Here is a 14,175-nt window from a genome sequence, read left to right as displayed (position 1 = left end):
ATATGCAATAACCTGCTTCTCTTGCTCCTATGACTTGCTTCTTTGATGGCTCTCGATAAACTCTTCATCTTACTCTTTGGCTTCACGATGGCTTCTCCTCTTTGGCTTCTTGCTCCTGTTGCTTCACGATTCTATTGCTTCTATTATATATATATATATATATATATATATATATTCAATCCACTTGGGTCCTCCATCTCATCATATCATCATATATCAAACTTTCATCACTATGAGCATTATGATCAATGGGCATCAATGGGCAATCATGTATCAAAGAATTTGCCATCACAAACACTGCTATATTGACATCAATGACAACCTAGATTAACAATCTCCCCCTTTGTCATTGATGACAATATTCTTTTTCTCTCCCCCTTTGACATCAATGGCAAAGGAGTGCACAAGGGCTCCCCCTGTTGCACTACTCTCCCTGTCATGCAACATATTTGTGAATCAACTTAATATGATGCTAGAGAAATAACCCCCATTCTTTGGCGAAGATGTTCAAATGCTTCTCGAGGAAGAGGTTTTGTGAAAATATCAGCTATCTGCTCCTTAGTATTGATATATTCCAGGTTGATGTTTTGTTCAGCTACTTGTTCACGAAGGAAATGATACTTGATTGGTATATGTTTGGTCTTTAAGTGCATCACTAGATTTTTGCTGAGACTGATAGCACTTGTGTTATCACAATAGATGGTGATTTGTTGATTGGTACATATGTTGACATCTTTTAGAGCTTCCTTCATCCATAATATTTGAGTACAACAATCTGCAGCAACTATATACTCGGCTTCGGCTGTAGATAGTGATATGGATGTTTGTTTTTCGCTGAGCTAAGATACTAGACAATCTCCCAGGAAGAATGCATTTCCACTAGTACTTTTTCGATCATCGACACTTCTGGCCTAATCAGCATCGGTGTATGCAGTCGCAATAGAGTTGAGCTCTTAGGGTACCAAAGACCAAAATCAGGAGTTCCTTTTAAGTATCTAAAAATTCTTTTTACAACCAACAAATGGGATTTTTAAGGAGCTGATTGAAATATTCCCACCATTCCTACTGCTTTCATAATGTTAGGTCTTGTAGCAGTGAAGTATAGGAGGGCTCCAATTATTGACCTGTAATGAGTTGCATCTATCGGAGGAGTGTAACATCTTTGCTTAATTTGCAATCTCTGGTCATAGGTGTGCTCATGGGTGCACAGTCTTCCATTCCATATCTTTTAAGCATGTCTTTAAGATATTTTGCTTGAGATATGAACATGCCTGCCATGGTTTGAGATACTTGTAGTCCAAGGAAGTATGATAACTCTCCTATCATCGACATTTCGAACTCTTTTGACATATTTTGAGCAAAATCATGGCTCATTTCATCATTGTTACTAGCAAAAATCAGATCATCAACATAGACAAGAGTGACTAGTAACTTATCCTCATCCATCTTTATGTAAAGATTACTTCCTGCCACCCCCTTCTTGAAGCCTTGTTTTTGTAGATAGTGATCCAATCTTGCGTACCAAGCTCTAGGAGCTTGTTTCAAGCCATATAATGCCTTTTTCAACTTACAAACAAAGTCTTTTCCTTCTGCTAGATTAAACCCTTGTGGTTGCTCCATGTAGACTTCTTCCTTGAGTTCCCCATTCAGAAATGCTGATTTTATGTCCATTTCATAGATTTTAAATCATTTTGAGAAAATGCCAAGAACATCCTTATAGCTTCCACACGAGCCACTGGTGCAAAGGTTTCTTCAAAGTCGATTCCTTCAATTTGTGAATAAACTTTACAAACAAGACTTGCCTTATTTATGATGATTTGTCCATCTTCATTCATTTTGTTTTTGAATACCCACATGGTTCCAATTATATTTTTATCCTTTGGACGAGGTACCAGTGCCCATGTCTCATTCTTCTCGATTTGAGACATTTCTTCTTCCATGGTTTTTACCCAATGAGGATTCTTACTTGCTTGATTAAATGTTCATGGTTTTATCATAGATAGGAGAGCAACATCATTTTTCTTTGGTGTACTTGTCATCCTTCTTCGGGTTTTCATCCCTTCATCTATATTGCCAATAATCTGCTCCTCTGGGTGATGTTTTTGGAGAAACTTCATCTTTGAAGGGGTTTGAGATGGTTTTTTTTTCCTTGTGTTTTTCTTGATCTTTTTCAGGTTCTTCTTCAATGAGAGGGTCAACTTCATGATCTTCAATTTCTTTTTCTGGAAGGTCTTCATCAATCTTCACATCAATGCTTTCCACTATTTTCCTTAGTCGATTATTGTAGCACTTGTAGGCTTTGCTCCTGATTGTTGGATTTCATCCATTTTTTCCATTCCTCATTTTTCTGAATGTTGATAATTTTGTAGCAGAAAAGATGGAATCCAATCCTGTTACTATTCCATCTCCCCTTGTGACTCCAGAATTTTCTCCAAAAATACAAAGCATGTTATCCAAACCCAACTTTCCCAGAGATTTGTAGGCCATAAGGGTGAAAGGAGAAAAATTGATAAAATATATCTGCAGCTGCTTGCAGGTAAACATGATTAGATCTGGTTCCCCTGCAAAACATAAATGGGAACTTTTTGATGGACAGATCTATGAAATTGACAATGATTTTCCACCTTGGAAAAATTTTGTCATCAGAAAAAATGATGGGAAAATCTTCAAATTTTTCCCAATCCAGACAGAGGACTCAGTGAAAGGCTCTGTCCTTGCCACAAACTAGACTAATCTTGCTCTTTCCAATTTGGAAAAATATTTGAGAAACTGGAATAAATCCACAGAAGAAATGAATAACATTTTGAAAGACTTAATGAATAGAATGTTGCAAAAGTAGGATTATGCTTTGGTTTGTTTGAATGATAATGTCAAGACTTTAGCAGAAAATGATAAACATATAGCTAAAAGTTTGGATAAACTCAGAATATCCACAGAAAAGAAGATAGTTGATGCAGCTATAGTTCATGGAAAAGAAATTGTTAGAGTAAATTCCAGTCTTGATGTTATAAAGAAGCAAGTTTTGAATGTTTCCAATTCTGTTGAATTATTGAAGAAGAAGCCTTCATCAGACTCTTACAAATCCACTACCTTGTTCAGTGAACCTTCATCACAGATGCCCTACACTATCTCTGGTTCAATATCAAGTCTTATAAAGCAGCCTGTAGAAATAGAGTTTCCCAAACCAGGAACCTCTTATCCATACAGTCTTTTTGCTGCCCCAAGTTATTTTGGACATCTAAAATCAAATCCCATAACATCCTCACATTCTAGTACATCAACCAGTTCCTCTCTGATAGAATGGATCAAAATGAAGAAAGCAAAGGAGGAAAATGTAAAAGAAGAAGAAACAGGAAGGAAACAGTGGTATGATGAGGAAGACAAAGAAGATAATAGGTTGCATAAGATAGAGATAGATGATGAGGAACCTTCCCTAGAAAAACTTGAGGAGTATGTACAAAATTTTTCTCTTCAAGGCAAAGCTCAGTTTAACATTCCTGAAGATCATATGGTCCATGCAACCACATCCAGATCTACCTGGAACTCTACCTGGAGCCTTGCCCCAGACATAGGAGATTTGATGAAATCTGAATATCATAAAGATTGGTCTGCATCTTCCACATATTCGTGGAATATAGACAATTGCACTGAGGCAAAAGTTTTGTCAGTTATGCATTCTATGCTTGTTTGTTATAGAACTTATTTCGCTGACAATATTGGACCCATTAATTCTACCAGAAGAATTATTGGTGGGTTCGAAGGATCTTTAGACTCATGGTTAAAAGCTGAAACATTGAAAGATCTCGCTCTATTAACATGGGAAAATTCACAAGTTTTGAATGCAGATGGAAGTGTATACATGGATCTGACAACATCACTCCCTATAAACAATATGATTGGTTGTTTACTTTATGGCATCACTGTAAATTTCATTGGGTTTCCATAGATTAACAATGATTTAACTGCGATTACTTTGGTTGCTATGAAACTCCATAATATGCAACATTTTGATGAATATTTTAATGAGTTCCTACACAGGTTGCATACTTTATCTCCTGAACTCATTCTTGAACCAAAATGGAAAGAAATATACATATCTTCTTTACCATTATGGGTTTCACAAGCCATAGTCACCAAATTACCTGGAAAGATTGGTGCCTACAAATTTGGAGTTATTCGGCAAGCAGTGAAAGCAATAATTGTTGAACTCTGCTCACAAATGAAAACTGCTCGAGCAGCGACAAATCCAAGAAATCCGCATGGTTATCAACAACTATGCAAACGATGGCATCTTTTTGCCCCTAAAAATTCAGGGGGGAGAGAACAAAGTGCTTACAAGAAAAAGAAGCACTCTAGAAGGAATTTTTCTGGCAAAAGAATCATCCATCAGAAAAAACCAAAGGATTACAAAAAGACACAACTATACTCTAGACAGAAGGAAGTCAAGTGTTACCATTGTAACCAGAAAGGACATATTTCCCCAAATTGTCCAGACTTACAAAAATACAGAAAGAAAGATAAATCAGAGAAAGGTAAGAAGAAAATATTCTACAGAAATAAATCTGGAAAGGTAAATTATTTGAATTTTCCTGAAAGTTGTGAAGAAATCACTAGTGAAGAAGAATCAGATTATGTAAATAGATTTAATTCTGACTCTAACACTTCTGATTCTGAGGATGAATATTGTAATGATCCCCACTGTGTAGAATGTTTTAAAGATAGTTGTGATTGCAGTGATCCAGATTTTTGCCAGTGTCATTCTCTAAATATGATGAAACAACGCGAGACAGAAGAACAAACAAGAAATTTGTTTGCACAAATGATGGCAGCCACAGATCCCCAGTTGAAAGAAATGTATAAAGAATTGCTGGTAAATCAGTCAAGTTCAAAACCAGCAAAGCAGAATAATCCTAACAGAGGATATGTGCCACCAGCATCTCTTTTCTCAGTAGAATATTTGACAAGGCAATTCAGGCAAGAAGATTTTGGTGAAGATCTACCACAAACCTTGCTTAGCATCCATAGAACAATAAAGGAATTGAGAAAGATAGTGAAGGAGAACCAAAGGATTTGTATTGAAAGTCATCAGGACTGTCAACTCAGAAGAATGAAAGCCGAAAATGAACAAGGATCCAGTTCAAAACAACCCGTTTTCTCAGCCCAAACACAAAATTATACTTATCATCAGAAACCATTTAAAGGAGTAGAAATTCATGAGCATGATTCTGATGAAGAAACATATCAGACTGGTCTAGGATGCAATCAAATTACTAGAGATGTGATGTATTGCATTAAGATCAAAGGTAGAATTGGTACCAGATTTGCATACTGGGAAGTCCTCATGGATACTAATTCCAGGCATAATATTGTAAATAATTCAGCTGTAGAATCTCATCTCTTAAGACCTACAAGTTGTCCAAAAGTCACAACGACTAGTGGAGATATCAAGGCCACTTCAGAAGTTTCAGTGGATATATTTCTTACAGAATCCATTGGAATCAAAGTTGTTTGTCCAATTGTCACAGGTATGGATTGTGCTATGTACTTGGGAACACCTTTCTTTCAAAATTTCCAGAAACATGGTGCAAAGTTTGACCAACAAACAAAGAGGTTCGGCTATTTTCTGGAATTGGAAGGTAAGGAATTATTTTTCCCTTTCATAAATTCAAGCTCACCTAATAGGATAAAACAAATTGAAAGATTGGAGAATTTGTTGGCAAAGATGGAAAAGAAGAAAGAAATCCTAAGGATAGATGAAAATATGGAACAAGGAAAGTTTGATAAAGAAATAATGAATCTCAGAAATAAGTTTCTCGAATGTTGCTCAGAGGATCCTAATGCTTTCTGGCATGTACATAAGCATGAAGTTGAGCTACCATTAAAAAAGGATTTTAATGGAAAACTCAGAAGATCAAAGGCCATTCCAATGAATCAAGAGCAGTTAACCCTCTGCAAAAAAGAGATCAAAGAACTCTTACAAAAAGGTTTGATTAGGAAAAGTAAGAGTCCAATAGCTTGCTTTGCATTCTATGTTAACAAGCATGCTGAAGTAGCCAGAGGAAAGCCCAAATTAGTAGTAAATTATAAACCTCTGAATAATCTACTTGACTATGATGCCTATCCTCTTCCAAAACCATCTACCATCTTGGCACAAATCTCTAAGTCAAATATTTTTTCTAAATTTGACTTAAAATCAGGATTTTGGCAGGTAGGGATCAAAGAATCAGACAAATGGAATCTGCTTTTTCAGTACCAGAAGGCCATTTTGAGTGGAACATAATGCCTTTTGGATTGATAAATGCCCCTTTGGCCTTTCAGTGCATCATGGATGAAACCTTTGTAGGTATGGAAGATTTTCTTAAAAAGTATATTGATGATATTTTAATTCATTCATAAGATATTCTTGCTCATATCAAGCATTTGAAGATGTTCCTCCGGAGAGTAAAAGAAAAAAGAATAGTTCTTTCTGAATCAAAGATGAAATTATTTAAGACAATGATAGACTTTCTGGGATACAATACACAGTTTGGCTCCTACCAAGTAATCCAGAGGAGTCTGGATTTTATTGATAAATTTCCTAATGAAATTTTAGATAAAACACAGCTGCAGAGGTTTCTAGGAAGCCTTAATTATGTATCTAAATTTCTTCAGCATTGTGCCCAAGAAAGAAAACTTTTGAACCAAAGCTATCCGGAGAATCAAAGAAAGGATCCGCAGAATCCAGTCTTTAAGTCCAATACAAGAAAACTGGAACAAGGTAATCATGACAGATGCTAGTAATATTGGATGGGGAGCTGTTCTTTGTCAAGAAAATCCAGAGAAAAAGAAAGAACCTCTAGAAATCTGCCAATACGCATCTAGATTATGGTCTACAACTCAGACAAACTGGGCAAGACTCAAGAAAGAACTCAGAGCAGTTTGTCTGGGAATTGAAAAATTCAAAGATTTTGTTATCTATACAAAATTTTTAGTAAAAACTGATTGTCAGGCATTAAAATTCACCATCCAAAAATGTGATTTTGAAGATGCTGCAATGGTAAGATGGATGATGACACTCAGTCAATATAATTTTGAAATTGAATTCATTCCTGGCCACAAGAATTCTTTTGCTGATATGCTATCTAGGGAATTCTTAGAAAAGAATTCTATTCATTCTTTAGCCTACAATTTCATAGGAAGAGTCAAAGATTGTGTTGAAATAGAAACCCCTTATGGATGGGTCAGGTATCCCAATATCAGTCGTACCATGCTATTTGATCATGATGATGAATGGTACCCAGTAAAAGAGATAAGGTGGAGAGAAGGTATTCCCAATCTTTGGACTTGGGATGATCAAGAAGTTGAAAATGATTTGGCCATTCAAGAACTTGATTATTTGGCTCATATTGGAAACATCCCTTATGAAATTTACTATGAAGATGATAACAAAATTGGAAATTGCAGACTCACAATTAAACAATCCTCTTAGAAGGACTAATTTTGATCCAGAAAGACAAAAGTCTGCTTTCTTCCAAATGATGAATTTAGAAAATATCTCATCCAATTTCTTCTATCATCTCCAATTTGATTTCAGCTATGAAGACTGGCCAACAGAAAGAATGAATCAAGAAGATCCTCTCCCAGATTGGTTTATAGATTGGTGGAAAATCTATGGTCTCAGTGCTATCCTCACCATGCCCTATCAGTTCACATGGTTGAAAATTGATGGTTTTTCTATACCCGGCTCACTCCATACTAGAGTTTTGTATAAAAGTCTTAAAGATGTCATGGAAATAGAAGATATCACTTTCCTAAATGCAATAAGGAGATGTGGTCATACTCACTGGTTCATAAGCCAAAGGATTTGTGCGAGACAACTTGCCTCAAGCACTGATGGGACCAGAATGGAATACAATGACTTTCATCATCAATCAGATCCAGACGATAATCCTTTTGAAGAAATTAATTTTCTTCAACCTCCAGAAAATCATGAAGATCAGATTTGGGAATCTGAAAAAGAAGTTACGGTCCAATTCTTTTCCACAAGTCTCATAGATCATTTCCGACATAGTTACTATACCCACCCACAAGTGTCATTTTTTGTACTGTAAAGTCTTTCTAACCGACAATGGTGTTAGACGTTTCTTTCATGGGTTCTTCGTAAAAGAATCTCCATTTTGTACACACCAGCACATAATACTAGATATGTCTGAGAATCTTTGTGCAGATGTCCTTCCAAGGTTAATCGAAAGCAATGATTCCTGACATTTTAATTTCTTTATGTCACTTAATAATTGTAAGGATTTTGATACCCTTGCACGGGACTATAAAATCCTTCTTTTTCGGACGATTTCCTTGCACGGATAATCGATATGAAGGAATCTTACTTTTGAAGTCATGGATTTCACGAGGGAAGATTTTTCTCAAGGAATTGGCTATATAAAGAAGATGAATGCCCAGATGAAGGCATTCAGGTCAAGTCTAGAGTAAGGATCTGAGAAGCCCGCGTCTCTATGTGCGAGCATAGGGAAGAACCTAAAGTGGCAGGATCTTTTAGGATGAGTGTTTCTGTCTGTGTCGATCTTTAGACTGAGTCTGCTTTGTGTGCTAGGTAGCCTACAGATTTCTCTTGCTATGCAAGGATATTTATTTGTTAAATGCCACAGCAGTCAATTTCAGTAAGGATCATGTAGTCATTCTAAATCTTGTAATTTCTCGGGAGAGAGATGACTCTTTAAGTGTTCTTGTAATTACCAGTTTTATATCAGTTATAAAATTCTTGTAGAATATCCAAGGAATATTCCTTTGTCCACTCGAGAACCAAACTTTCTTGGTGAGTCATCATTGATTTTTATGAAGCACTTTCTTCAAAAAATCTTGAAGTATTTTACTGAGGCAGGTCTTCCTTTCCATAATTCATAAGGAGTCTTCACATTATTTGGTCTTAGTTGAGTTCGATTCAAGGTATAAACAGCTGTCCTGACTGCTTCTCTCCAGAATTTTGGCTGCAAGTTAGCTGCTATTAACATTGTTCTTGCCATTTCTTGAACTATTTGGTTTCTTCTTTCAACTACCCCATTTTGCTTGGGTGTTCTGGCAACAGAGAGTTCTCTTTCGATTCCATGTACTTTACAGAATTCATCAAATTCTTTTGATGTGAATTCTCCCCCTCTATCTGTTCTAAGACATTTAATCTTAGAATCCTTTTCATTTTCTACAAGAGCTTTACGATTATTAAAACACTCAAATGCTTCGGATTTATATTTTATGAAATATATCCACATTATTCTAGTATAGTCATCAACAAATAAAGCAAACTACCTTTCTCCTTGGAGTGCCCGAGTTCTAGTCGGTCTACATAAATCAAAATGGATGATCTCCAAAGGTTTTGATGTAGAAAACTCCTTGGTCTTGTCGCTGGTTCTAGTTTTCTTTCCATGTTTACATGGACTACATACTCCTTGATTTGGCTTGAATAACTTTTGGATGTCTCGTACTGCATTAATCTTGATGATATTGATCAAATTATTGAAACTTGTATGTCCAAGTCTCTTGTGCCACAACCAACTTTCATATGTTTGACTTAAGTAACATTTATCTTCTTAAATTTCGTTTAGAATGTAGACGTTATCTGATGTTCTAACTCCTTTTGCCACAAGTTCCCCTGAGGAAGAGTTCCTTATTTCACAATATTTAGTGCTAAAGACAACATTATGTCCTTGATCACATATTTGGCTAACACTCATGAGATTGTGTTTGAGCCCGTTTACGAGCAAATCATTTTGAGCCTTTCCTTTTCCATTAATAAGGGTAGCAGTTCCTTTTCCAACAATTTTGGCAGATCCACTTCCAAAGGATACATTTTCTTCCTTTTTGTTCAATGAGACAAACTTCCTTTTGCCCCCTGTCATATGTCTGGAGCACCCATTATCCACAAACCAATGATTTTAATCACTGTGAGCACATAGAGCTAGGCCACATTTATCCGTGTTGGAATTCTCATTTTTTTCTTTTCTTCTTTTGAGGGGGCAATTTTGTTCATTATGTCCATAATCATTACATAATGAGAAAATTGGATCAAATTTGGCCAAGGGATCAAAAGAGTTGTAGGTCTTGATTTGTCCTTGCCCTTTGAGACCATATGATTTGTTTGTTTGATCCTTCAATTTTGGTGTTTCATTCTTACAGGCCATGCAATGTCTAGCTTGATGACCAAAATTTTTACAATAAAAACAATGCCCAAAAAAGATAGTTTTGTACCTGTTGTAATAGCCATGATTTGAATCAACATTCTTCCTTAGAGTTACTCTCTCTTCATTCTTTGGATTTGAGATGGGCCTTTGATGAAATAATCTTTCTTCTTTTGGGTTGCTTGAAAGTATGTCGGCATAACTGTTCACTTTATTCTTAGTACTTGATGATTCTCCTTTAAAACCTATTCCAGATTTGTCATGTTGAGGTTTTTGATTATTTAGGATAATGTCAAGTATTTGAGAGCTTTCCCAACCCTTTTTGACTTTCTCCAATTCCTTCCTTAGAGATACTATTTTGGTTTCACGTTCTTCACAAATTTCTTCTTTTTCTTTTAGCTTATTTTTCAAGAGGTATTCCTTTCTTTTTGTTTCCTTGTTTTCTACCTTGAAAGAGATGATTTTATTTTGTAATTTCTCATTTTCTTCAATGGCACTCATTAACAACTCATCTACATTTCCTTCTAGACCTAAATCATCATCATTTGTGAATGCCATGAATAATACTTCTTAGCTTGTAGCATGGTCATTTTCTTCATCTGATTCATCATTACCTCCTTTGTGGTGAGGGAATTGATTAGTTGATTTCTTTTTGATGACTACAAATTCACCTTCATCAGACTCATCTTGCTTAGAGAAGAAATTCTTCTTATTGAACCATTTCTTTTTGTATACCATCCTTTTAGAATTTTCCTCACCATCACTATCATGCTTAAGAGAACATTTTGCAGCATAATGACTTATTCTTCCACATTTGAAACAAATAAGAGGGTACTTACTTTTTAGCTTAGATCCTTTCTTTAGTCTTCGTACAAATTGTGCCAATTCGGATTCAACTTCGGAGTCATCACTACTGGTATTCCATTCTTTCCCCTTTTTTGATTTTGAGGCCTTGAATGCTACATCTTTGGAACTTGGGCTTCCTTTTCTCATCTCATAGGCAATGAGGATTCCATGAAGTTCATCCATCTTGAGAGTATCTAGGTCCTTCATTTCTTCTATAACACTTACTTTGGAGTCAAATCTGTCTGGGAGAGATCTTAAGACCTTTTGAACAATAGTGCTTTCTTCAATGTTTTCTCCCAATCCTTTAAGAGAGTTGACCACTTCAACTACTCAGAGAAAGTATGATGGAATATCTTCTTCATCATCCATTTTTAGACTTTCAAATTGCCTTCTATGAGTTTGAAGCTTGGCCTTCTTAACTTTGGAGTCCCCATCGTATAAGCTAACTAACTTATCCCATACTTCATTAGTCGAGTCACAATTCATGACTTTTGTAAATTCAGAATCAATGATTCAAATAGTGATGGAATTTAAGGCTTTTGCATTTTCAATGTAAGCTTTCCTTTCATCTTGATCTGTTGGAAGAGTGGAAGGAGCTGTGTACTCATTTAAAACCGAATGCCAAACTTCAGGTCCAAGGGACATTCAGTAGTAGGACATTCTTTTTTCCAAAAACCAAAATTTGTGTCATCGAACAGAGGAGGCCTTCTTGACACTTCTTGATTTCTCATTGTGACTAAGAATCCTTCTTCTAGCTGTTAGGCTAATATGAAGAAGCCTGCTCTGATACCAATTGTTGGAAATACTGAGAGGGGGGGGTGAATCAATATTTTCTTTCAATTGTTATTATTACTAGTTTAATTCTTCACAATTTAAATAGAGAAATGTATAAGTATAATTTTATTGAATAAAATAATAAATACAATATAAATGTGTTCCAAGCTCCAACTTGGTTTTGATGAGGCTCCAACCTCTAGGGCTTCGACCCTATCTTATCAAGGCACCAACCTTGGATTTAGGAGCACCAACTCCAAGGACACCAATCCTTCCAATTCTGAGGCATCAACCCCAAGGGCTCCGACCCTATCTTTCAAGATGAATCAGGTCAAAAGATTGTCCTCCCACTCTGTCTTCAGCTTCCTTCTTAGCTTGGCCTTCATCTTCTACATTTTCTTCTGCGTTAGCTAGACCTTCGGCTTTATCTTCTTTCGCTGGACCTTTCGGCTTCATCTTCTTCTGTTGGACCTTTCGGCTTCCTTTTTCTTCCGCTGAACCTTTTGGCTTCTTTCTTTCTACTGTTCCTTCGACTTCCTCTGTCTCTTCAAGTTCATGAGTTGTGAACTTCTTTATGCTATATTTTTGTGCCCGAGATAGATACTCAGAACTGAAGTGTTTTAACTCATTTTTATATGAGTTTCACCAATGACCAAAGGACACGTCTATTGGAGGGAGGCCGACTTGTATATTAAAAATATATATCGGAGAGTCTTTTATCCATAGACTTGATTATTCACGGAAACCATATAAGAGCTGTTATACCCACATGGAGGTCCCACATGCCATGTCATCACCTTTAATCGCAATCACAACTTCATGAAAAAATTGGAGTTATTACTTTAATCCCGCAAATGAACGTCGGTCCCACCTAAATGCACAAGACTGGACCCCAAATAAAATAAACCTGTGTTCATAAACTTCTCAGGTCCACTCAGTCCCAAGTCTTATCATATTAATTCTCCATCGTTGATCTCATCATTAATTCGATGGTTGTTGATCCACCTAATCAACAAACCCAATCACCAGTCCTCCACTGTTTGATGAAGGCATGCTGGATCCAATGGTTCACAACGATATCGGCTGGGGAACTTACGCGACACTTAACCACCTTTACGGAGCCGATAAGGATTATGAATTCTTGATCTATAAAAGTTCGGGTCCAGTTTGAGATTAACGTCTGATCAGTTTATGACCCGATATCCATTGGATACACGAGGTCATCAAATCTACGGCCTGCGGGTCTTCAACTAGTACACGGGTTAAAAACAGGCCTAACCCTCGCCGTTGAGTGTGACGTGATGAGATCGATGGCTAGGATTTAGCACAGGCTGAGATCGACGGCTTTAGCGCGGGCCTTTAACCACGATAAAAAAATCCGTACACTCCAAACCTCCGCTCTTCTGATAACTGTTGTTCCTGTGACTTCTCTTCACTCTTCCGCTCTTCCGATATGGCTCCTCCGATGTTTTCTTCTTTACTCTGTTATCGTTGTTGCTCTTTGTTCTTTCAATAACACTTACCCTTGGGCATATGCGATAACTTGCTTCTCTTGCTCCGATGACTTGCTTCTTTGATGGATTTCGATAAACTCTTCATCTTACTCTTTGGCTTCACGATGGATTCTCCTCTTTGGCTTCTTGCTCCTATTGCTTCACGGATCTACTGCTTCTATTCTGTCTATATATATATATATATATATTCAATCCACTTGGGTCCTCCATCTCATCATATCATCATATATCAAACTTTCATCACTATGAGCATTATGATCAATGGGCAATCATGTATCAAAGAATTTGCCATCACAAACACTGCCATATTGACATCAATGACAACCTAGATTAACACTATCCACTTCACAGTTGGACCACCAAAATTACATGGTATCTCTATCCTCAGCTCTTTGTTCGTCGTGGTTATGGGTCAGCCATGAAAAACCCTTGCCAGCGAAATCCATTTTCTTGGCCACACATTGTCAATATCACAGTTGGCTCACAAGCATTATAGGGTATCTCTATCCTTGGATCTTCGTGCATCATGGTTATAGGTCATCCACAAACCCTCGATTATGGGTCAACCACGCAAAACCCTTGTCTTCGACAACACTTGGTCATCCACAACTCATCTTTGACAAAAGCTTCTTTGAAGGGAACTTCACACAATGGGGACCATTGCTTCCACTTGGGTCCTCCATCTCATCATATCATCATATATCAAACTTTCATCACTATGAGCATTATGATCAACGGGCAACCATGTATTAAAGAATTTGCCATCACAAACACTACTATATTGACATCAATGACAACCTAGATTAACACTATCCACCTCACAGTTGGACCACCAACATTACAGGGTATCTCTATCCTTAGCTCTTTGTTCG

This window comes from Pinus tabuliformis, chromosome X, assembly GCF_031772625.1.
Source record: "Pinus tabuliformis cultivar Carrire ecotype Pingquan chromosome X, CPIR1, whole genome shotgun sequence".
Taxonomy (NCBI): Eukaryota; Viridiplantae; Streptophyta; class Pinopsida; order Pinales; family Pinaceae; genus Pinus; species Pinus tabuliformis.
This window is presented reverse-complemented; position numbering follows the sequence as displayed.